General features: G+C 40.8%; 1 protein-coding gene across 4 annotated transcripts in view; it reads right to left on the bottom strand.

Moving 5' to 3' along the window:
* Positions 1 to 25,683, bottom strand: part of LOC149780753 (stimulated by retinoic acid gene 6 protein-like) — a 205,759-nt gene that overhangs the window by 16,110 nt on the left and 163,966 nt on the right. The gene's annotated exons all lie outside the window — the stretch shown is intronic.

The raw sequence follows: 25,683 nt of genomic DNA, 5'->3' as shown, positions 1-25,683 counted from the left end.
TGCAACCATACAGTTTTCGAATCGAGGCAATTCGAGGGTCGGAAAATGTGGGAGCTGATTTTTAACTAGGGTGTAATTAGCATATCATTTCGTTCGGTCTGAAAATTGGAAGTTTTAATAATGATTCATTGTTCACATTCCGTGATTGTTCTAAAAGTGATACCACTTTTTTTTAGGGGGGAGGTATTGTCACGGAATGGTGTAAATGTTGTTAATTAAATACATGTACTCGGGTTTCGTTTCTTTTCTCTGTACAACGATACCCGAGGGTGATTATAATATGGTCTATGTATTTCGAAATCGTGAGTACGATTCGTCCTGTGCCACACGTGCAAGGTGCTTTTGATAAAGAATAACGAAAATTCTATAGGTATAAATACGTTACTACATGTAAAGGACCTTTACAATACTAATGGTTTTGTCAGCAAGCGGCCTGCTAAAAGGATTCGCACAACTCCAGCTGTAGGGGTAGGTAATTTTTGGGTTTTAAGTGATAACTAGTGTATTACCATATTTGCCTTTGCATGTTTGTTATAGTTTTCTTTACATACCATAATGCGTGCATTTTTTATTCTTGTTGCGACGTAGTGCAGGACTTATATTGGTAATGTAAAGCTACATTTTTTAAAAGAATTGTTTACTATTGTCTATCAAGCAGGGTTAGGTTTACTATTGAACCTCTGTTTTGTAATTGCCATAATAATATAATCTTTTTTACCATGTATAACGTCCTTACGTTATGTCTGTATCAAGTGTAGTACACTGTATCGGGTATATTTTCAGCTGAGTGTGAGTGAGGTTTTGATGGTAGGAATATCCGGGGTGTCCGGTGTTGTCCGAGGGTAGAAACGTCCGTGTGTCCGGAGCGTTTAAGGTGCCGGAGCGTCTAATGTCTAGCGTCCGGAGTGTCCAGAGGGACTAAGGTGACCCAGCTGTAGAGCCGTCAAAAGACCAGGGGGTCCGGAGGGTCTAATATTTCAAGTGTCCGGAGGGTCTAATGTTTCAAGTGATCATAGTATTCCGAGGGTCCGGAGTCTATAGTGGTTGTGAAATTGATTCCGAGGAGCTGTGGAGCGGATATGGTGCACGGGTGACGGAGTGCATCTCCACACATGTATTTTTAGCTGTATGCTAATTTTGGGTTAGTAAGACCCAGTGTATTATTCAGGACTGGAAGGATAGATTGTATATCCGTTCTTGTTTAGTGACATAATTTCGCTACCTGAGCGAATACATTTTTTACTATGTGTAAAGACTTACATTGTTTACTATTTGAGTGAACTATATTCATCTTTCCATTATTGAATCATTTGTGAAATCATTTATCCTGTGTTTTAGGGTTACTGAACTAAATTTATTTGTATATTTTTTTCATCTTTGAAACTGTGCGTTTTTTTGTTAAATAGATCCAATATTTGGATTATAAATACGCACACATCTTCATAATCCACTACTCATATAAATCGCCATATTAAACCATATATTTGTGTCGTCAAAACGTGTTCTGTTGTTAATCCGAAATATCCCACCCGGTTATCTTGTTACAAATGGTGTCAGAAGTGGGATCATTTCGGATATAACAGAGCACTGAAATTGTTTTATTATATTTGTATGCTTTTTGTGTGTTTCAGATGCGTTTGACAAAGCACCAAGGTTAGGTAGATACCTAATTTTACGTTATTTTTTGTATTTAATATTTTGTTGCATTTCGTGAAAGAAAATACGGTTTGTGGTAATTACGTGTTTTGTATACAACTGCACTTTAAGGTTGGTCACCACCAAACTTTTGAAATGTCTTCTATGAAAGAACTGGTAGAACTGGGGAAACAGTTTGGTTATGAGGGGGAGTCCCTTAGAAATTTCGTTCGTGAAGAACAAGCCCGGGAGAGGGACCAAAGATTAAAGGAGAGGGAATTAGAGAGGGAAAAATTTGAAAGGGAACAACAAATAGAAAGGGAAAAATTTGAAAGGGAACAACAAATAGAAAGGGAAAAAAGGGAAACCCAGAAGGAAATGATAGAATTAGAGAAGTGTAAGATCGAACTAGAGAAACAGGCTGAGAGGGAATTAGAAAGGGAAAAATTTGAAAGGGAACAACAAATAGAAAGGGAAAAAAGGGAAACCCAGAAGGAAATGATAGAATTAGAGAAGGGTAAGATTGAACTAGAGAAACAGGCTGAGAGGGAAAGGATAGAATGGGAAAGGGAAGCAGAGAGGGAGAAGTTAGAAGGGGAAGATATAAATCGGCAGAAGGAATATCTAAGAAATTCTGAGCTATTGCAAGCTAAAAAAGAGGGGGAACATGATGTTAAACTGAGAGGTCCAAAATTGCCCCCATTTGAAGACGATAAAGATAATATGGATAGTTATCTAAATAGGTTTGAGAGGTATGCTACGGTACAAAAATGGAAGAAAGACGATTGGCCGCTCCATCTTAGCGCGTTATTGAAAGGTAAAGCGTTAGACGTGTATTCGCGTTTATCCACGGCCGATTCGCTCAATTACCCCGTGTTGAAAGAGGCACTTTTCAAGAAATATGAACTAACCGAGCAAGGGTTTCGCAAGAAGTTTAAGTATAGTAAACCAGATAGAGGCGAAACATTCACACAGTTCGTCAGTAGGACTTGCAATTATTTGCAGCGATGGGTGGAATGTGGTAAAGTCGTCAAGACATTTGAGGGTCTTGTCGATTTCTTGCTTCGTGACCAATTGTTAACAACTTGTGGCAAGGAGTTATATTTATTCTTGAAGGAAAGATCCTTCACAAATGTACATGAAATGGCCACACAGGCGGATTTGTTCGCCGAAGCTCGGGGAGGTTCGCAGAATGTCATCACGCGAGATGTCAAAGGTGGGAATCAGGTCAACGACAGAAAACCCAGGGAACCTGAAAAATCTGGTAGGAGTAACCAGGGGAAGCGGAGTGACATGCAATGTTTCATTTGCAAGGAAGTGGGTCATATCTCCCACTATTGTCCTAAGCGGAAGGGACCAGTCCAGAAAGTAGCGGTAGCCATTAGAGGCAGAAGATCGGTAAATGGAAAACTTAATGTTTCTCAGCAAGTTAAGCGGAAAGCGGTGCGTGAACCGGTGGTGCGTTCAGAGATCAGTCGCGATGTGATCCATTCAATCGGCACGTGTATTTTTCCAGAGGCACGGGTGCCGACCGCAAACGGCACTGTTAACGGACAAGAAGTCACCGTTCTACGAGACACGGGATGCACTACTGTAGTCGTGAAACGGAGCTTAGTCCGCGATGATCAATTGCTTGGGGTTAAATCACCTTGCATGTTGCTTGACCAGACAATCGACCACGTTCCAGTTGCAAGGATAATGATAGATACACCTTTTTTGACCGGGACTGTAGAAGCTTTATGCGTAGCCAACCCGATCTATGAGCTGACGATTGGCAACGTACCGGGTTCTAGACTCCCAACCATAGCAGATTTCCGATTCCCTATCATCCAGGCAGTGCAAACTAGGGCTCAGGTAAAGGAGGAAAATAAACCTTTGCGTAAGTTAAAAGTACCGGAAGCCATTACTGATATATCCCGCGAAGAATTCCAAAATGAGCAAAAACGTGACGCGTCTTTACGTGCAACCTCTGAGAAGGCATTAACGGGTACCGTGAGAAAGTGTAAGAACGGGGGTTCCTCTAAATTCCTTGTTCGGAAGGGTTTAATGTACAGGGAATACTCTACATCGGATAGGAAGTTCTTGCAATTAGTGGTTCCCCAGAAATTTAGGGCACATGTATTAAAGGTCGCGCACGAGTCGAATATGGCAGGTCATTTAGGCGTAAAGAAAACAATGGATAGGGTATTAAGAGAATTTTATTGGCCTGGCGTCAATAGCGACATAGCGCGGTTCTGTCGCTCGTGCGACGTTTGCCAGAAGACGATCTCTAAGGGCAGGATAACTAGAGTACCGTTAGGTCAGATGCCCTTGATAGATACTCCGTTCAAACGAGTAGCCATCGACATTGTAGGACCAATATTTCCGCATACAGATCGGAAAAACCGATACATCTTGACACTGGTAGATTACGCTACCAGATATCCAGAAGCCATAGCTTTGCCATCAATTGAAACCGAACGTGTAGCCGAAGCGCTCGTAGACATGTTCAGCAGGGTCGGAGTGCCCGAAGAGGTTCTTACGGATTGTGGAGCGCAATTCACCTCAGATCTTATGGCAGAAATTAGTAGGTTGTTGTCCCTTAAACAGTTACGCACAACACCTTACCATCCTATGTGCAATGGATTGGTCGAGAAATTCAACGGCACATTGAAGCAAATGTTGCGGAGAATGTGTGCGGAAAGACCGAAGGATTGGGATAGATATATGAACGCCCTTCTGTTCGCATATCGTGAGGTTCCTCAGGAAAGCTTGGGTTTCTCCCCGTTTGAACTATTGTACGGTAGGACAGTTCGTGGTCCTATGCGCATACTTCGTGAACTGTGGACAGACGAGGTCGCGGACGAAGAAGTTAAGACCACATACCATTACGTAGTTGATTTGCGCGAAAGATTAGAAAGTACTTGTCAAATGGCGCAAGACGAACTCGCGAAATCTAGTCGTAGGTACGCCAAGTACTACAACCGAGGAACTCGGAGTAAAAAATTTGACGTAGGCGATCAAGTGTTGGTGCTTCTCCCAACGAATAACAACAAGCTGCTAGTCCAATGGAAAGGGCCATATGAAGTCAGACAGGTGAAAGGCGAAATGGATTATATCATTGATATGGAGGGGAAGTCCAAGACATTTCATGCCAATATGCTTAAACTCTACGTAGCGAGACCTGGACAAACGATTGATAAAGGGATTTTGAATGTAGTATGCGTTGCGGTGATAGAGGATAGGTCTGGTGACGAAGCGGAATTCGTCTCCAGCACAGAAATACCCCTTGAATACCCCATGGACGTTGGTAAAGAAAGTATTGACCAGATAAATGTATGCCCTGAGTTATCGGAGGGTCAACGTACACAGATGATGGAGGTTTTGTCCAAATATCCAGATGTGTTCACGGACAGACCAGGCCGTACGGGTCTAATTCGACACGAGATCAAATTGAATACCACTGAGCCTATCAGGATTAAAGGATATCCGATACCCTTTAATGCACGGGAGACAATCAGCGAAGAAGTGATGAAAATGTTAGACCAGGGAGTGATCGAACCTTCAAACTCCCCATACTCGTCCCCCGTGGTGTTAGTCAGAAAGAAAGACGGGACCAACCGGTTTTGCATCGACTTTCGGCAATTAAACAAGATCACCGTATTTGACGCAGAACCAATGCCAGATATGGAAAGTGTATTTTCAAAATTGGCAGGTCATAAATACATTTCCAAATTAGATCTAAGCAAGGGATATTGGCAGATACCCATCGCCGATAATGTCCGCGAGTTGACGGCATTCGCGACTCCCAAAGGACTGTTTCAATTTAAAGTTATGCCTTTCGGTTTAGTCAACGCCGGTGCGTCGTGCGTTCGTCTCATGCGCAAATTATTAAACGGAACGGAAAACGTCGACAGCTTCGTTGACGACATCTTTGTTTACACGCATACATGGGATGAACATGTTAAGGTATTACGGGATCTGTTCGATAGACTTCACATTGCAAACCTTTCAGTTAGGCCTACTAAGTGTAGCATAGGGTATTCCAGTCTGGAATGTTTGGGACATCTGGTAAGTGGACTAGGCCAGTTGCAACCTCATCCAGATAAAATAGGAGCAATCAGGGATGCCCCTAGACCAGAGACAAAAAAACAAGTAAGGTCTTTCCTAGGTCTAATCGGGTTCTACAGGAAATTCGTCCCCAACTTTTCGGCTATTGCCAGCCCATTAACGGATTTGACTAGAAAGGGGCAACCGAATAAAGTTTCATGGGGTGTATGCCAGGAAAAAGCGTTTAACACTCTAAAACACAAACTGGTAAGTGCACCAATTTTAAAGTTGCCGGAAATAGATAAACCTTTTGTACTGAGGACTGATGCGTCCGACACGGGTCTTGGGGCTGTTTTGCTACAGGAGCAAGAGGGGATGAAATTGCCCATTGCTTATGCAAGTAGGAAATTGCTCCCTGAGAGAGGGAAAGTACTCCGTGATTGAAAAGGAGTGCCTAGGTTTAGTATGGGGAATAGGAAAATTCCATACATATCTTTTTGGGAGGGAGTTTACCTTGCAAACGGACCATCAGCCGCTTTTATATTTGAATAAAGCAAAGGTCACCAATGCAAGATTGATGCGTTGGGCGTTGTCTTTGCAACCATACAGTTTTCGAATCGAGGCAATTCGAGGGTCGGAAAATGTGGGAGCTGATTTTTAACTAGGGTGTAATTAGCATATCATTTCGTTCGGTCTGAAAATTGGAAGTTTTAATAATGATTCATTGTTCACATTCCGTGATTGTTCTAAAAGTGATACCACTTTTTTTTAGGGGGGAGGTATTGTCACGGAATGGTGTAAATGTTGTTAATTAAATACATGTACTCGGGTTTCGTTTCTTTTCTCTGTACAACGATACCCGAGGGTGATTATAATATGGTCTATGTATTTCGAAATCGTGAGTACGATTCGTCCTGTGCCACACGTGCAAGGTGCTTTTGATAAAGAATAACGAAAATTCTATAGGTATAAATACGTTACTACATGTAAAGGACCTTTACAATACTAATGGTTTTGTCAGCAAGCGGCCTGCTAAAAGGATTCGCACAACTCCAGCTGTAGGGGTAGGTAATTTTTGGGTTTTAAGTGATAACTAGTGTATTACCATATTTGCCTTTGCATGTTTGTTATAGTTTTCTTTACATACCATAATGCGTGCATTTTTTATTCTTGTTGCGACGTAGTGCAGGACTTATATTGGTAATGTAAAGCTACATTTTTTAAAAGAATTGTTTACTATTGTCTTATCAAGCAGGGTTAGGTTTACTATTGAACCTCTGTTTTGTAATTGCCATAATAATATAATCTTTTTTACCATGTATAACGTCCTTACGTTATGTCTGTATCAAGTGTAGTACACTGTATCGGGTATATTTTCAGCTGAGTGTGAGTGAGGTTTTGATGGTAGGAATATCCGGGGTGTCCGGTGTTGTCCGAGGGTAGAAACGTCCGTGTGTCCGGAGCGTTTAAGGTGCCGGAGCGTCTAATGTCTAGCGTCCGGAGTGTCCAGAGGGACTAAGGTGACCCAGCTGTAGAGCCGTCAAAAGACCAGGGGGTCCGGAGGGTCTAATATTTCAAGTGTCCGGAGGGTCTAATGTTTCAAGTGATCATAGTATTCCGAGGGTCCGGAGTCTATAGTGGTTGTGAAATTGATTCCGAGGAGCTGTGGAGCGGATATGGTGCACGGGTGACGGAGTGCATCTCCACACATGTATTTTTAGCTGTATGCTAATTTTGGGTTAGTAAGACCCAGTGTATTATTCAGGACTGGAAGGATAGATTGTATATCCGTTCTTGTTTAGTGACATAATTTCGCTACCTGAGCGAATACATTTTTTACTATGTGTAAAGACTTACATTGTTTACTATTTGAGTGAACTATATTCATCTTTCCATTATTGAATCATTTGTGAAATCATTTATCCTGTGTTTTAGGGTTACTGAACTAAATTTATTTGTATATTTTTTTCATCTTTGAAACTGTGCGTTTTTTTGTTAAATAGATCCAATATTTGGATTATAAATACGCACACATCTTCATAATCCACTACTCATATAAATCGCCATATTAAACCATATATTTGTGTCGTCAAAACGTGTTCTGTTGTTAATCCGAAATATCCCACCCGGTTATCTTGTTACAGCTGAAGCACCAGTAAATCGTGTTGATGCTGCATGTTACCGACATGACCTTGCATTTAAGGCATCAAATGATATTCGCGCGCGTCAACGTGCCGACGTGGATCTGATTCATGATTTGAATGCGACTAATCCAACGCTCTGAAAACTAATCGCAAGATGGATCATCAAAGGAGGTATGAAAGCTAAGAGTGTCCTTGGAGGCAAAGTTTATCAATAAACGTAAAATATACCGATATAAACAAACAATGGACACAAAATGCCTAGCATTCTTAAAAATATATTACAGTCCGCGCGAGTATTAGACAGATAAGGCAAGCAAGTCCGGCAAAGATCACTCATGGGATTGCTCAAGAATGGTTGACCAAACAAGCGTTGTTGCAAATTTTCCGTCCTAGTACCAAGAAAGCTTTCACGTGGCTGGTTTGATATAAAAACACCTAATAAGGTTCATCAGGCTGATCATTTATTTTTTCCACATGATCGTGTACGTAATCGACAAGGGCGATCGCACACATACAAGTACGCGTTAACCGTTATTGATGTTGGCAGCAGATACAAAGACGTCAAAAGACTCTGCAAGTGTCGCAGACGCATTCGAACGCACTTACCAACGTTCGCCACTAACATGGCCACGATTGTTACAAGTGGATCCTGGTAAAGAATTTCTTTGATCTGTTGCTGCGCTGTTAGTGAAACACGGTGTGCGAGTTTGTGTTGGACATGTTAATATACACCAAGGCATCTTGGTTTTAATCATGTGGCAGTAAGATCACAAATTAAGTGCGGACAGTGCTGCTAAATTTATTTTACACAGTTGCATTAACAGCATCATTAGTCGCCCAAAGATGAAATTCAGTTCGAAGCACTTAACATTTATCCTGACGGGTACTTAACTGTATTTGGTGTTTGTGTTTTACCAGTATATAAATGATGGATTCTGACCGCAGTGATGAGATTGCACATTTTCCGACGGGGTGTTGGATCAAATGAGAGCGGATATTATTATCGATAAAAACATCGTTCCACGTCTCAACGAATATCTGTTTCAAGGTGGTGTCAACCTAATCCTTGTATGAACTTGCATATAATTTTGTTGAGGGCCAAATAAAAATTGGCCGTTGGAACCACCCTGATGTACCATTATCAACTCGAAGTCTCGTTGGAATAATCGCTCAGGTAAACGCCCAAACGTGACTACACCACCAGGTGTAAAAACACTCAGTGACATTTTCTATAACGGAGAATTGGTATTCACCGCTGTATCCACCCCGGTTACGTTCACCAATGTATAAGTTAGATGCAAAAAGTACAGGCATATTATGAGTCTTTTTGATTGAAAATAGTGCTATACCCTCAGGGACTGGTTTTGGCAAGGCAGTACTAATATCTTCAGGCAATCTTTCCAACACCGATGCGGTTCCAATCCTCTTGTGGACGTCATGTTTTACGCTACTGACCTCTCGCTGGTTTCCTTGGCTACCTTTTCATTGTAGGCCCTAATAACATTTTGATCTGCTCGAAAACTGAGGCGTTGCTATTTGTCATAGTATTTCTGGTCGTTCGCGTTGTGTGCAACCGTGCATACTCTGTTCGTTTCATCCAAAATTAGACAGGCCAAAAAGCAGGGCCTGACTGGTGAGCAGTCGTTATCGCGGCTTTATTTTGGCTTTTTTTGTGTGGCTGAAAAGGCAAAGAGTGTATGCTATTCAAGGGTTCCTAGGTTCTTCAGTATGGTCCCGTATTGTTTGCTCTCAAAGCAAATAACTAAAACTGTAGGCGGACATGAAGTGCAGCTCGTCAATGAGAAAAAAGTGATCCAAACAACTTGCACGGTATGCGGAGACAAAAGTTGCGTGTTTTGCTGTTAGTCGATACGACATGGTACGCGAACGCAAGCAAGTCAACGACATCCCTTCCAGCATTGAAAAGATACCGGGGTTGCCCTGTTACAAGTATCCCGAGGAGAAACATCTACAGTGCCACAACATACTGCCGACCAGGAGCAAGGATCGACATTCTACTAGACCTCTCAAAGCCGGCGAACGCCGAGGTCTTTGGCTTTGTTAAAGTTGGCATGAAAGCCAAGCTAGTGGTGGGAGGACGCAGTTGGTGTGCAAATAGTCTTTCTAAATTGTACAGAATGATTTTGTGGGAGTGGGATAGCCATGTTCTGAGTGTGGGAACAACACATACGTTGGACACGAGTAGTGAACCGAAACAATATGTTTTGCGAGTGGAAGTGTCGACGAGACTAACATCATGGTTCGTGAGGCCTGCAACTTTCGGTGCCGTCCTTCGCTCATCCTGTCACTTGCTCCAGCGTTGTTCTTGTTGTCTCACTGCCCTTGCCAACTGTGCCTGTGCTACACTAAGTGCACGCCGTTTTAACTGTGGGTTGGATGGTGAGGCACAGCTTGCACTTAATTATAACTAAAGGTCCTGGACAGGCACGGTTTTCTATTGGGTGGACGCCCACCGACCTCAGAGGAGCCCTGTTTGTTTTTTGGCGTATCAGCACTGTCTCGCTGTTTAAGCGGACTAAGTGGCCTGTGTCAAAACGAAACGTCACATTTATTGTACGTTCCTTGTCTTTGGAACTATTTTTGGCTTTGCCTGCCCGATGCCTGGCTGCATTTACAAGCGCTAGAGCACGCTTCTGAGAGTGAGGTGGTAGCGGTCAATCCATTGGACCACAAAGGGGCTCGAGGTGATGTCAGCCTCTCTCCCTGTCCTTAGCTTGTGGAGAGGATCCAGTTTGTGCTGCTTGAAGTAGAATCTGTGCCATTGCCTCAGCTGTGTAAGTTTTCTTTATCAGAAGATTGGCGTAGAGATAGAGGCTCATGAAGTCAATTGCGGTACGAATGATCGTTTAGCTGTGGTTGAGCCGGGTCAGCTTGTCCAAGAACACTATGTTAGCTTTGCAGGTAAAATGAGCTCCACCCCACCCCCAGAGGGCGAGAACATTTTAGGCTTTACATCTATCCGCGCTTGCGGATGCGAAGCTGTGCTCTGTTCCTTGGTCGTAAAAAGAGTATCTTCATGCTCATCTTAAAGCCAGGATATCTTGTCTATGTCAAAGCTGATAACCTCTGTATCATGCACTTGTGCATAACGTTCCGACGGCGACTACTCGTGACTACTGACGCTGGCAAGCATGCGTCCAGGAATGTATGCGGTCTACGCTTAATTTGGTAAACGCTATTTGAGCGAGAAAGGCTGCGTCTTTTCGCTGCTGAAAATCGTCCTACATCACCTGTTGATTGCCGAGCTTTATAATAATGCAAGGGCCTTTTGGTCATCCTGGCAGGCTTATCTGACATTGAAAGCTCCAAAATTCATGGAAGATCTTCTTTGCCTTAGCGGTTAGGTTTCTGAATGAGGAGGTGATATCGTACGATTCCAGCAAGGGTATCACTATACTATTGGTCAAGGTTAACGTCAAGTACCTGTTCATCGGTATCGTTATGGTCAGGATCATCACTGAAAATGATAAATATTAGAGTTCTTGATTCTCAACCATCCTCTCGACTTGGAACACGGTGTATAGGTAAACCTTATCGAACAGAATGTTGTCGTAGCCACTGCCATCATTGGTCTTGAAGGTAGCGTTGTCTTCTGCACCCGCTGGATGCCGAACCAGTAAAATGTGCAGTGTAACCGCTTCAACTCATTGTTAAGCTAGTAGTTTTATACCTTCTAGCATGCCTCAGCGAAAGACAAAGCTGGTTTTACCTGTTCCAGGAATGGCGCCAGTAACTAGAAATGGGCCATCCCTCGGTGGACAAGTTTCAGTTCACTCGGAAAGTTCGCCTATGAAAAAATCTATTTCATTTTCTTCTCATAAAATATAGCTGGCAGACAGTCACCAATTTCTTGTACTGTCCTCTTTTATGTGTCTTATTTCATCAGTCTTGCATGCTCCTTGTCATCCCATTCGTCGTCCATAGCAATTTGCTATGGTTTTCAAGGGCAGATATATACAGATAATAAACCCCCCAAAAGTCCTCCATTTTCACAAGCTAGCAGACTTTCAGAAGTGTCGCCACAGTGTCGCCAAATGCACTAACAAGCATGTGGAGCAGCATCGCATGACGTTGAAAATTAGGTGTGATATCGGCCGGTAGCCCTCTGAGAGATTTTGTTATACCTGGTCATTAACAAGGTCAGGCTCTTTACAAAGCCTGTTCTTGCTGTATGCTAAGGCATCGCTCTTAAATCAGTAGAGTTTTAACTATTATGCTTTGTTAAACATCTGCCAGCAGGTCCGTAGACAATATTTGCTACGTACGTTTTGTCGCAGTCACTGACCTCAGTGCTAGCAAATCAGTAAAGCTTGCCGAATACCTTGCTTGCGTTTGGGGTACAACATGTTGTGCTGCACAAGCTCCTTATCTCCTCTGCATACAAAGGGACAGTGCCCGAGACAAAGTCAGCCTCGTGGGAAATAAAATGGTGTCAGTGTTTGTTAACTCTACTAAGTTAAAGCTTGGGGGCCAAAGTGGACCACCTCTGGGCTTCTGCAGGTAGAGAAGGAAAAACAAAAAATAGCATTTTGTCCATCATACGAATCTAAACGCGAGCAACTTCAGAGCGGAAAACCTTGGTTCCAACTGGAAGCTACTTTTGTGGAACAAGCAGCCCACAGCGCGGACCGTGTTGGTGGAGACCAAAGAGAGAAACTGAGTGTTGCCTCTTATATGAGTGCGCAGCGCGAGAGTCACTTCGTTGAGGAGCTATTCGACCGATCCCATAACCTGCCGATAGGATTTCTCGATCCAGCTGTTGCTGGTCGATCACAGTGTTGACGGGCAGAGAGCGTCTAACTCAAACGAACGTTTTGCTTATCTGAACTGATGAGCATTCAACCAGGCCGCTGCGACTCACCTAACAGCCGGGCTCGATATCCTGAGTATGGCAGAGTTGGATGATTATTGTTACTACACTTAATGCAGAGCCTAGATACATACTGTCTTTCCATTCCAGCACTGGCGAAACACTTCTTTTCTCTATTTCTGGAGGTGTATTTTACATAAATCACATAAGATATGATTTGTAAAACTGGATAGTCTTACCAACCATCAACCACTGACGGAGTATGGCCTTTCGTTTTCGCTAGAAATAGTATACTTATGGTGTCACACTTCTTCAGAATAAAGTAGTTACATATACTATTTCCCCTAGGCCTTAGCCAAGCCATGATGAGTAAATGGCACGAGCCAGCTCTTTATGTCCTCTCTAGAGATCAAAAGAAATGTCAGAATGTGGTGCCACGACGCGTTTTGTGGGAACTGGACTGACTATATAGGGGTGAATCACATCAGCATTCCTCCAGAAGACATTTTATGGTGTCTAGCTGGTCTTTAATATAATATCTGCCGATCAGATATCCAAAATGGCCTCCACGGCGGAAAAATTTAAAACTTTATCGCCTTTCCTCCAACACGGAAAGTCAAATCAACAATGGGTTTTCACCAGAAGACTTATTATGATGTCTATTTTGTACTATATAGAAGTGGTACTGACCCGACATTCAGAATGACGACCGTGGTAGCCATGTTGAAAATCTTGTTATTGCTACTCCTCCTAAATGGAATGTCATATCAACATCTGGGTTGCACCTGAAGACGAATTATGATATCTAGTTGGCTCCGAAAAGAAACTGGTTCTAAGCTGATCTAAAAATGTCTGTCACAATGAACATATTGAAAATCTTGTCATTGATCCTTTTGAATAGATAACCTTATCAACAAGGACTTTTCACCAAAATTCTTGTAATTGTGTCTTGTTTGTCCTAAATTAAAGTGGTGCCGAACTTTGCCTAATATGGCTGCCACAGTTGCTAATTTGAAAATCTCGCTAAAAATATCAAAGATGGCTTTAAATATGGTAGAAGTTCATTTCAGACAAGAGAGCGCCAGTCCGTTCGATGCACTATTGATTCACCTTCTACAATTAATTTACATTATTTATCACACAATAAGGGATCGAGCCCAATAGTTAATTTTAGAAGCATCAATATATGCAAAATAGTTATTTCATCTGCATATAATTGCAGAAGGTGTTGAAATATTGATGAATGATCAATCATCTTGATGTTATTCACAGGGACAACTTATGGCACTTACAGGCAACGTCATCTTCGCTTATCAAGTGTCTTCATCCACGCGTTTCACATCAGATGTAGAACAAAGTGGATTGAAAACTCTTTTGGCTAGCGAATATTGCATAGCGTCACAAAAAAAACCAAAAAAAAGCCCACACAAATGGAAAAATGATAATTACTGATTAGTTGCGATATTTTCATGTCGCTGAGACCAAACAGCAGTAGAAAATGGGGGCACCCTAGCGACAATGGGAATTAGCATTACAAGACCCCTTGGGCAACTCTAGCGACAATGGAAATTTAACATGGCGAAAAATCGTGGGTTAATATACGTACAAGGGGAATTAACATGGGAAAAAACTGTGGGCCGATATACGTACAAGGGGAATTTAACATGGGGAATAGATCGTGGGACTGTCTAGGGACAATGGGAAATTTAACATTACGGAAACCCCTGGGGGATATAGCCTCAAGGGAATTTAACATATGGAAATTGAACATGGTGGGTCTGTATAGCGTCAAGGGGAATTGAACATGGTGGGATTGTCTAGGGACAATGATGGTAGAGGGTCAAACACAACAGAGACAGAAACATACATACACTAGTACAAGCGTGAGATTTATATATAAAGCATTACCAAGACCTGAAATCTATCTGGGGTGTTCAAAAATTTGCATAATTGTAATGATGCTATAAATAGCTATAATCAAGGAAATGCTCAACGACAAAATGGATGTGACTAAAAGTAACGTTAAAATGACGAAATTGTCCCAGAATTTAAAGGAAAATAAACATATCCCCGAAAATTAAGTTACAATGGTTTAGACTAAAATGGATAAAATTAGTAACTACTTACAATATCAACTTCTGTGACGATCGTGGATAAATACCTATGTATCTATAATCAGCTGAAATTCCTATGAAATCCCACTATCTATTTATAGCTCCAACTTGTGGGTTTTTCCTTTGGAAAATCCCACTATCTTTTTATAGCCTCAGCTTGAGTGACGTTCCTGTTTATGAATTCTAGTATATATGTATAGCTACAAAATGTGGAAATCCCCAAGTCGATATTTATAGTCTCAAAATTTCCAGCGTCAGTGACGTCACTGTACTGAACACTAGGGGATAAATGGCAACAGTGTTGCAAGTGGCTGACCTGAATACGCGCTACTGTAGGTAGGTAGGTAGAGTGTATCTGATAGGGATAAAGTGAGTTTTATAGGGACAAACAGAGACCAATACACACACACACACACACAACATACGCGCGCAGACTCACACACACACACACACACACAGGGAAGAGGAAAAAACAAACCCCAAAATATACTATCCACACTCGGGAGGAAGAAAAAAAAAACAACCAAATATACGATCTACACAACGTACGCGAACAAACACACACACACACACACACACACACACACAACATACGCGCGCAGACTCACACACACACACACACACACACACTCACACAGGGAAGAGGAAAAAACAAACCCCAAATATACTATCCACACTCGGGAGGAAGAAAAAAAAAACAACCAAATATACGATCTACACAACGTACGCGAACACACACACATACACACACACACACACACACACACACACACACAGAGGGAAGAGGAAAAAACAAACCCCAAATATACTATCAACACAGAAGGGAGATAATACAAACCCCAAATAAACTATCCACACAAACGTACGCGAACGCATACAAACCCCAAATATACTATCAACACAGAAGGGAGATAATACAAACCCCAAATAAACTATCCACACAAACGTACGCGAACGCATACAAACCCGAAATATACTATCAACACAGAAGGGAGATAATACAAACCCCAAATAAACTATCCACACAAACGTACGCGAACGCATACAAACCCCAAATATACTATCAACACAGAAGGAGATAATACAAACCCCAAATAAACTATCCACACAAACGTACGCGAACGCATACAAACCCCAAATATACTATCAACACAGAAGGGAGATAATACAAACCCCAAATAAACTATCCACACAAACGTACGCGAACGCATACAAACCCCAAATATACTATCCACACAACGTCGCTAACGCATACAAACTCCAAATATGCTATCCACACTCGGGAGGAAGAAGAAAAAACAACCAAATATACGATCTACACAACGTACGCGAACACACACACACACACACACACACACACACAGAGGGAAGAAGGAAAAAACAAACCCCAAATATACTATCAACACAGAAGGGAGATAATACAAACCCCAAATAAACTATCCACACAAACGTACGCGAACGCATACAAACCCCAAATACACTATCAACACAGAAGGGAGATAATACAAACCCCAAATAAACTATCCACACAAACGTACGCGAACGCATACAAACCCCAAATACACTATCAACACAGAAGGGAGATAATACAATCCCCAAATAAACTATCCACACAAACGTACGCGAACGCATACAAACCCCAAATATACTATCCACACAACGTCGCTAACGCATACAAACCGCAAATATACTATCCACACTCGGGAGGAAGAAGAAGAAAAACAACCAAATATGCGATCTACACAACGTACGAGAACACACACACACACACACACACACACACACACGCACACCACAGAGGGAAGAAGAGGAAAACCATTATACACTATCCACAGGCAGTGAAGAAATAACCCTTTATATATATACTATCAACAGAGAGTGAAGAAAATAACACATTATATTCCATCAACACAGAGTGAAGAAGAAAAAGTTTTTTGAAAGCACCTAAGCCCTCACCTGCAATGACCAACTCTGCCAAACACCTACACCCCACCCACCCCCACTCCCAACACTACAAAACCCATTTAACCCGTTATTTTATGGCATCAGTGTGTGATGTAGGAAACATCAAGACACAAAATGATGGACGAATAGACTGACTATTGTTTACGGACTTGCATGCCTAAAGAGCGTGCGTGAAGGAAAACATCCTTCCATTTCAATTCTAACTAAAACATGATCCAGAGGGATAGAGAGAGGTGAAAGAGCACAATTTCATAAAGTGTGAGTAAAAACAAAACACGCCATCCTTATTATACAATGTCAAGACCAAGAGACACTTACGTTTTCTTTCTGGTCTATTCTCTTTTAGAAGGTAGTATGAAATTTCACATCAGGGCCAATGCATCGGCTCACATTGTCAATTTTTCCATTTCCATGTTTTTACTGGCACAAGTTCTTCATCATCTTCAATTTCTTCTTCTTCTGAATCCCTCTTCTCTGTTTCGTCTTGTTTTTGTTTCTTCTCTTTTCTCGTAGGGCACTCTGAATTCCAGTGTCCTTTCTCCTGACAACGATATTAGGTATCTTGACTTTTGTCTCTCTTTCTTAGACGAAGCAGGTATTCTGGAGACAAATACCCATTTACCTTTGCAGATATAGCAAACTTCATTAGCACTTACACACTTTCGTATGACTCTCATCAAATCAACGATCAAAAGAGTAAGTTTTGTTGCCACTTTCGCATGTGAATTATGCTTTCGTATGACTTTTAGCAAATATTTGACCAGCAGGTCGATCTGTGCTGACTCTTCCATCTTCTTGATCGTTTGAGAGTGGAATGAATACTCTGACGCTAAGACACTCTCCTTATATACATGGACCTGCTGCGTATGAAACCTAGTCAAATGTAATTTTGCAATAAGATGAAACGATTTCATTGAGGAAGTAAAAAGCAATGATGTACCGTATCGCCTCACACAAAACCTGAAGTTTTAGTTCAAATCCGTGTCAGCGATTTCGAAGACGACATAACTGAGCTTTAATCAATGCTCTCCAATTATGCCACAAAACCACGAGTCCTGATTCACGCCAAAAGAAATTTCGTTCGGTCCATAAAAAATAGTATCACATCTGAGAAACGCAAAAACGAACTTCCAGAAAACTGAGAACGACGGCTTACACCTACAACGTAAATGTGTGAGTTCAAGTAGTGCGTAAAACTTAGTCAAATTAGATTTTTATAGTCAAGACGAAACGATCTCTTTTCGAACAAGAAAGCAGACACCAAGCGACAATGGCGATCCGTGTCACACAACACTTTTCAAAATGTATATTATCAGAGGTTTGTTCTAGCGATCTGCACGGTTAAATTAAATGTTGATGTATTTTGCAATAAGACGGACACAATTTCCATGGGATCGCCCATGGTACGATTGTTCGTGCATTAGTTTAATTTTTAAAAATATTTTTTTATATAAATCGCCTATAGGATAGACCCAGTAAAGCATGGCCATTCTCGTCACTGTCTGAATAGCTACTCAAGTCAATTCGAAGCGAACGCGGTAAGAAAATAAGTATAGCCAATGAAATGGCTTACAACGGGTGATGCATTGTTATGTTCTAGGGCTGTGTGGCATAATAATCCCTATGTTCTTGCGTTGTTACCATTACAGTGCAGACAGACTGAAATGTGAACTTACAAGCCCTCTTTGTGTGTGTTGTACCATTTCCTCTTACCACATCAAAATGCTGAGCGTCACAGTATTGGTTCGCGTTTTCAAGCTGACCATTTTTTTATATCTCACTTAAACATTTCGACATAAACACTCACATCGGTAGAGTCAGAACAGACGTGTTACAGTATTGAGGGGCATGTTATCTTTTCTTTTTCAAACTAATAAATTTGGGGTTTGTATGAAGTAAAGAACCGAAAGTACAGTGAAACTCAAGGATGATGACCCAATCTGTCTGTCTATTGATGCGTGTATTTACTTAAGAAGAAATATGACCTCTAAAACACAAAAAGATACGGCAAGCATGATTAGATTAAACACAACGATGTTTTCCTTCACGCCCGTGTAATTTAGAGTTTCAATCGTCTTTGAAGACAAACTTGGTCTCCTTTTGTAGGGCTTGAAATAATAAAAAAACTGAAAAATCTTAAGCACTTTGCTATAGATAATTTCATCAACAGACCAAACAACATAAATACCGTTACAACAATAGAAAGCCTTAAATCTTCCATCAAAAAGAAATGCATGAAAAAAATTAAAGATTAACGATAACTAACCAATGAAACCGAATTTAACAAAGGCAAAGACATGTGAAGAAATGCCTCTCACTTTGGAAAGGTAGGCGAATGTACTCTGTCATGCACCGTCAACTTGAAAAAAATTATAAACAGAGAGAAACCTGAATTCAAAATTCAGTTGTTTCTTTTTCTTCAAAATTATTTCGTTTCTTTTTTCTTTTTTTTTTTTGGAACAAATCTAAGCACTAATATAGAGTGGAAAAGGGAAAATGCACATACAAGCTTTGATATTTCTGAAAAAAGGAGGGGATATTCCTAACGTTCATAACCACCTATATATGCTTCGACTTGTCTGTGACTTATCCACAAAACAAGATATACATATTTCTGGTCAAGCTGCAAGTGTGTGCGTGTTTTTGAAAATGGTAAAAATTGGATATACAATTTTCTCGTGACACTTATAAAGTGAAGAGTCTGTGCAAGTGTCAAAAGCCAAAGTCATATAAGTTTTGTATTTTGTACGGCTTGTAAAGATTTCCACTTTAGAAAATGTGAAGTATCACAAGTTATTATCACAAACAGAAGTGGAACATAGGGGCTTGCAAGAAAGAAAATAACCCAGACAGTTGGTGTCATCAAGAGTGCTAGAGACGGTACCCGAACTTGCTTGCCTGCTTACTTGAATTAAAGTGATTTTCGCTCTAATGGAGCATGTATCACTGGTTTAATAACGCACCGCGTGATTTTTAATTACTCCTGGGGAAGGAAAGAGAGCCTCATCCACCAGGCTTTTATGTACTCACAGACTATTTTTAAATTTAGCCACTCAGGTGTAGGACTAACTAGTCCTTAACAACCTGACTGAAAGACTTTAAACATGAGTGGGAATTGTCTCACCACACACTCATTTTTCTGTCCGAGCGTGGTAAAGGAGGGAAAAAGTGCTCAGCAAGACAGCCATGGATGTTAAGTACTCACCAAAACGCTAGCCCGTACTTATTTCAAATCAAGTCCCGTTTTTGCTAATGGACAATAAAAGGTACCAATAATGTGTTAACCACCTGTGCAATTAGTTCAAATCTAACGAGTCTGTTAAATTTCCTACTTCCTAACATATCTGTCTAATATTAGTACTTAGTGTACATAAAAATAGCCATACTGATCTTATTTTAAATTATTATGTCTAAGCGACATATACCAGTTTGGTCACTGTTAGGTTTAAAAAGTTAAGTTTGTTGTGGTGTTCCAATGGGTCAAGTTTGTTTCGAGAATAGTTTAGTCAAGGAGGGATACCAAGCCAAATATGGTTCCCTATTTAATAAAAAGCAATCTTTTGGAGCCCTAAAAAAAGTCTGTTTTTTCTGTTAGAAGGTAACACGTCTCTCTTTTGCTTTGACGTTCTTTCCCGCACTCCTAGTCTCATGATTCTTGATATCAGGAAATGCGTAGCCATGATGGGCGGTAATGTAAGCAGCGGTTTCTACCAGTTGACTGAGGGGGTATCCAGTGTAGGCTTGTCTGTAGAATTGGGGAAGAACTCTGACCCCTAATCCCCATTGAGAAGGTCTTGGTTTAAAGGTGTCTAGAGATTTGTAGGCAACGTATTGTATGGCTGTAATAAACTGCCCTGCTATGTTGACGTCATACAATGCTTGATCTAGCCCCATTTCGGTGTACGTCTCAACGAGGGTCAGCGTCCCCCTCCTCCTCAATCGCCTCAATTTCCTCTTCTGGTTCTGATACTAATTCTTCAGTTGAGGTAGATAGTTTCAAATCCGCTGCTATGGTGTCTGTCGCTGTTATTGTTGTTGTAGTTGTTCTTTCAGCTGAGATTGCCTGTAGTATCGGAGTGAGAAAAGAACGTAGTGCCTCCGATAATTACATTTGAGTTTGCCATACCGTTTGTGGAACATAATTGGACCTTTGTTTTGCCACCACTCTTTCCGGGACGGGTTGTTTGTTAGGTATAGTCGGCTGTTGACTAGCTGTTATTTGTGTTCTCGAGGTGGGTGGAGTGCTAACTGGCTAGGTCTGCATTTCTTGCTCCCGCTACTGTTGCGTATATTTCTTCCCTCCACACCGAGTTCTGGACCTAATTCTTTAAATTTCGTTGTACCCGAACTTACATTATCCATATTATCACCAACAAAAGAAAACAAAACGCACAGACCTAAAAGAAACACTCATTCACTTTTTACAGAACATTACTATTTTTAAAATTTTGATAAGCGACGGAAACGAACAACTTAGAGTCACACTTTCTAACCAAGATAAAGAAATCATGTGCTGATAGACTCACTTCTGTATTTTTTCTTCTAACTGACTAACGTATCATAGGCAATGGAATGTGATTTCTTTTCGAGAGTATGGGGTAGCCCTGAAATTTTTTTTGGGAAGTTGAAGCTATGGCGATCGCTTAGGTTATAAGATGACGGCCTCCTCTGACGACAGGCTTTCTCACAGGATAAGGTCTGCTTCTTCGGAAAGAGAAGAAGAACTCTTTGGTGTCGATAAAACTGTTAACAAAGCCTCTGCCAGGTTCATGCTGCTGCTGCTGTTGCTGCTCTCTCTGCTGTTTATGAAGTCTGTACTTCTCCGTCCATTCTTCTTTCTCCTTCTTGAATTCCTCCTTGAAGAGCTCTTCTTTCAGGTCTTCAGTGACTTTCAACATTATGATATTGTCTATCTCTTCAGGTCTCGGTATCAGACTTGTCATGACCCTATGCAAATTCACATAGGCTTCGTTCAACTTGGCTTATCTTGAGCACATCTTCGTAGGAAGATGAGTCGACAATGGATGGACAGACTGGAGACACAACACAACACAACGATTTTGAATTCACAATGAGTCGACAATTTTGAATTCAAAATTGTTGTGTTGTGTTGTGTCTCCAGTCTGTCCATCCATTGTCGACTCATCTTCCTACGAAGATGTGCTCAAGATAAGCCAAGTTGAACGAAGCCTATGTGAATTTGCATAGGGTCATGACAAGTCTGATACCGAGACCTGAAGAGATAGACAATATCATAATGTTGAAAGTCACTGAAGACCTGAAAGAAGAGCTCTTCAAGGAGGAATTCAAGAAGGAGAAAGAAGAATGGACGGAGAAGTACAGACTTCATAAACAGCAGAGAGAGCAGCAACAGCAGCAGCAGCATGAACCTGGCAGAGGCTTTGTTAACAGTTTTATCGACACCAAAGAGTTCTTCTTCTCTTTCCGAAGAAGCAGACCTTATCCTGTGAGAAAGCCTGTCGTCAGAGGAGGCCGTCATCTTATAACCTAAGCGATCGCCATAGCTTCAACTTCCCAAAAAAAATTTCAGGGCTACCCCATACTCTCGAAAAGAAATCACATTCCATTGCCTATGATACGTTAGTCAGTTAGAAGAAAAAATACAGAAGTGAGTCTATCAGCACATGATTTCTTTATCTTGGTTAGAAAGTGTGACTCTAAGTTGTTCGTTTCCGTCGCTTATCAAAATTTTAAAAATAGTAATGTTCTGTAAAAAGTGAATGAGTGTTTCTTTTAGGTCTGTGCGTTTTGTTTTCTTTTGTTGGTGATAATATGGATAATGTAAGTTCGGGTACAACGAAATTTAAAGAATTAGGTCCAGAACTCGGTGTGGAGGGAAGAAATATACGCAACAGTAGCGGGAGCAAGAAATGCAGACCTAGCCAGTTAGCACTCCACCCACCTCGAGAACACAAATAACAGCTAGTCAACAGCCGACTATACCTAACAAACAACCCGTCCCGGAAAGAGTGGTGGCAAAACAAAGGTCCAATTATGTTCCACAAACGGTATGGCAAACTCAAATGTAATTATCGGAGGCACTACGTTCTTTTCTCACTCCGATACTACAGGCAATCTCAGCTGAAAGAACAACTACAACAACAATAACAGCGACAGACACCATAGCAGCGGATTTGAAACTATCTACCTCAACTGAAGAATTAGTATCAGAACCAGAAGAGGAAATTGAGGCGATTGAGGAGGAGGGGGACGCTGACCCTCGTTGAGACGTACACCGAAATGGGGCTAGATCAAGCATTGTATGACGTCAACAAAGCAGGGCAGTTTATTACAGCCATACAATACGTTGCCTACAAATCTCTAGACACCTTTAAACCAAGACCTTCTCAATGGGGATTAGGGGTCAGAGTTCTTCCCCAATTCTACAGACAAGCCTACACTGGATACCCCCTCAGTCAACTGGTAGAAACCGCTGCTTACATTACCGCCCATCATGGCTACGCATTTCCTGATATCAAGAATCATGAGACTAGGAGTGCGGGAAAGAACGTGAAAGCAAAAGAGAGACGTGTTACCTTCTAACAGAAAAAACAGACTTTTTTTTAGGGCTCCAAAAGATTGCTTTTTATTAAATAGGGAACCATATTTGGCTTGGTATCCCTCCTTGACTAAACTATTCTCGAAACAAACTTGACCCATTGGAACACCACAACAAACTTAACTTTTTAAACCTAACAGTGACCAAACTGGTATATGTCGCTTAGACATAATAATTTAAAATAAGATCAGTATGGCTATTTTTATGTACACTAAGTACTAATATTAGACAGATATGTTAGGAAGTAGGAAATTTAACAGACTCGTTAGATTTGAACTAATTGCACAGGTGGTTAACACATTATTGGTACCTTTTATTGTCCATTAGCAAAAACGGGACTTGATTTGAAATAAGTACGGGCTAGCGTTTTGGTGAGTACTTAACATCCATGGCTGTCTTGCTGAGCACCTTTTTCCTCCTTTACCACGCTCGGACAGAAAAATGAGTGTGTGGTGAGACAATTCCCACTCATGTTTAAAGTCTTTCAGTCAGGTTGTTAAGGACTAGTTAGTCCTACACCTGAGTGGCTAAATTTAAAAATAGTCTGTGAGTACATAAAAGCCTGGTGGATGAGGCTCTCTTTCCTTCCCCAGGAGTAATTAAAAATCACGCGGTGCGTTATTAAACCAGTGATACATGCTCCATTAGAGCGAAAATCACTTTAATTCAAGTAAGCAGGCAAGCAAGTTCGGGTACCGTCTCTAGCACTCTTGATGACACCAACTGTCTGGGTTATTTTCTTTCTTGCAAGCCCCTATGTTCCACTTCTGTTTGTGATAATAACTTGTGATACTTCACATTTTCTAAAGTAGAAATCTTTACAAGCCGTACAAAATACAAAACTTATATGACTTTGGCTTTTGACACTTGCACAGACTCTTCACTTTATAAGTGTCACGAGAAAATTGTATATCCAATTTTTACCATTTTCAAAAACACGCACACACTTGCAGCTTGACCAGAAATATGTATATCTTGTTTTGTGGATAAGACACAGACAAGTCCAAGCATATATAGGTGGTTATGAACGTTAGGAATATCCCCTCCTTTTTTCAGAAATATCAAAGCTTGTATGTGCATTTTCCCTTTTCCACTCTATATTAGTGCTTAGATTTGTTCCAAAAAAAAAAAAAAGAAAAAAGAAACGAAATAATTTTGAAGAAAAAGAAACAACTGAATTTTGAATTCAGGTTTCTCTCTGTTTATAATTTTTTTCAAGTTGACGGTGCATGACAGAGTACATTCGCCTACCTTTCCAAAGTGAGAGGCATTTCTTCACATGTCATTGCCTTTGTTAAATTCGGTTTCTTTGGTTAGTTATCGTTAATCTTTAATTTTTTTCATGCATTTCTTTTTGATAGAAGATTTAAGGCTTTCTATTGTTGTAACGGTATTTATGTTGTTTGGTCTGTTGATGAAATTATCTATAGCAAAGTGCTTAAGATTTTTCAGTTTTTTTTATTATTTCAAGCCCTACAAAAGGAGACCAAGTTTGTCTTCAAAGACGATTGAAACTCTAAATTACACGGGCGTGAAGGAAAACATCGGTGTGTTTAATCTAATCATGCTTGCCGTATCTTTTTGTGTTTTAGAGGTCATATTTCTTCTTAAGTAAATACACGCATCAATAGACAGACAGATTGGGTCATCATCCTTGAGTTTCACTGTACTTTCGGTTCTTTACTTCATACAAACCCCAAATTTATTAGTTTGAAAAAGAAAAGATAACATGCCCCTCAATACTGTAACACGTCTGTTCTGACTCTACCGATGTGAGTGTTTATGTCGAAATGTTTAAGTGAGATATAAAAAAATGGTCAGCTTGAAAACGCGAACCAATACTGTGACGCTCAGCATTTTGATGTGGTAAGAGGAAACGGTACAACACACACAAAGAGGGCTTGTAAGTTCACATTTCAGTCTGTCTGCACTGTAATGGTAACAACGCAAGAACATAGGGATTATTATGCCACACAGCCCTAGAAGAAAACAATGCATCACCCGTTGTAAGCCATTTCATTGGCTATACTTATTTTCTTACCGCGTTCGCTTCGAATTGACTTGAGTAGCTATTCAGACAGTGACGAGAATGGCCATGCTTTACTGGGTCTATCCTATAGGCGATTTATATAAAAAAAATATTTTTAAAAATTAAACTAATGCACGAACAATCGTACCATGGGCGATTCCATGGAAATTGTGTCCGTCTTATTGCAAAATACATCAACATTTAATTTAACCGTGCAGATCGCTAGAACAAACCTCTGATAATATACATTTTGAAAAGTGTTGTGTGACACGGATCGCCATTGTCGCTTGGTGTCTGCTTTCTTGTTCGAAAAGAGATCGTTTCGTCTTGACTATAAAAATCTAATTTGACTAAGT

Source organism: Sinohyriopsis cumingii, chromosome 16 (genome assembly GCF_028554795.1).
Source record: "Sinohyriopsis cumingii isolate HCF-2022 chromosome 16, ASM2855479v2, whole genome shotgun sequence".
NCBI lineage: Eukaryota > Metazoa > Mollusca > Bivalvia > Unionida > Unionidae > Sinohyriopsis > Sinohyriopsis cumingii.
The sequence above is the reverse complement of the archived record's forward strand: the minus strand, read 5'-3'. Positions and strand labels throughout refer to the sequence as shown.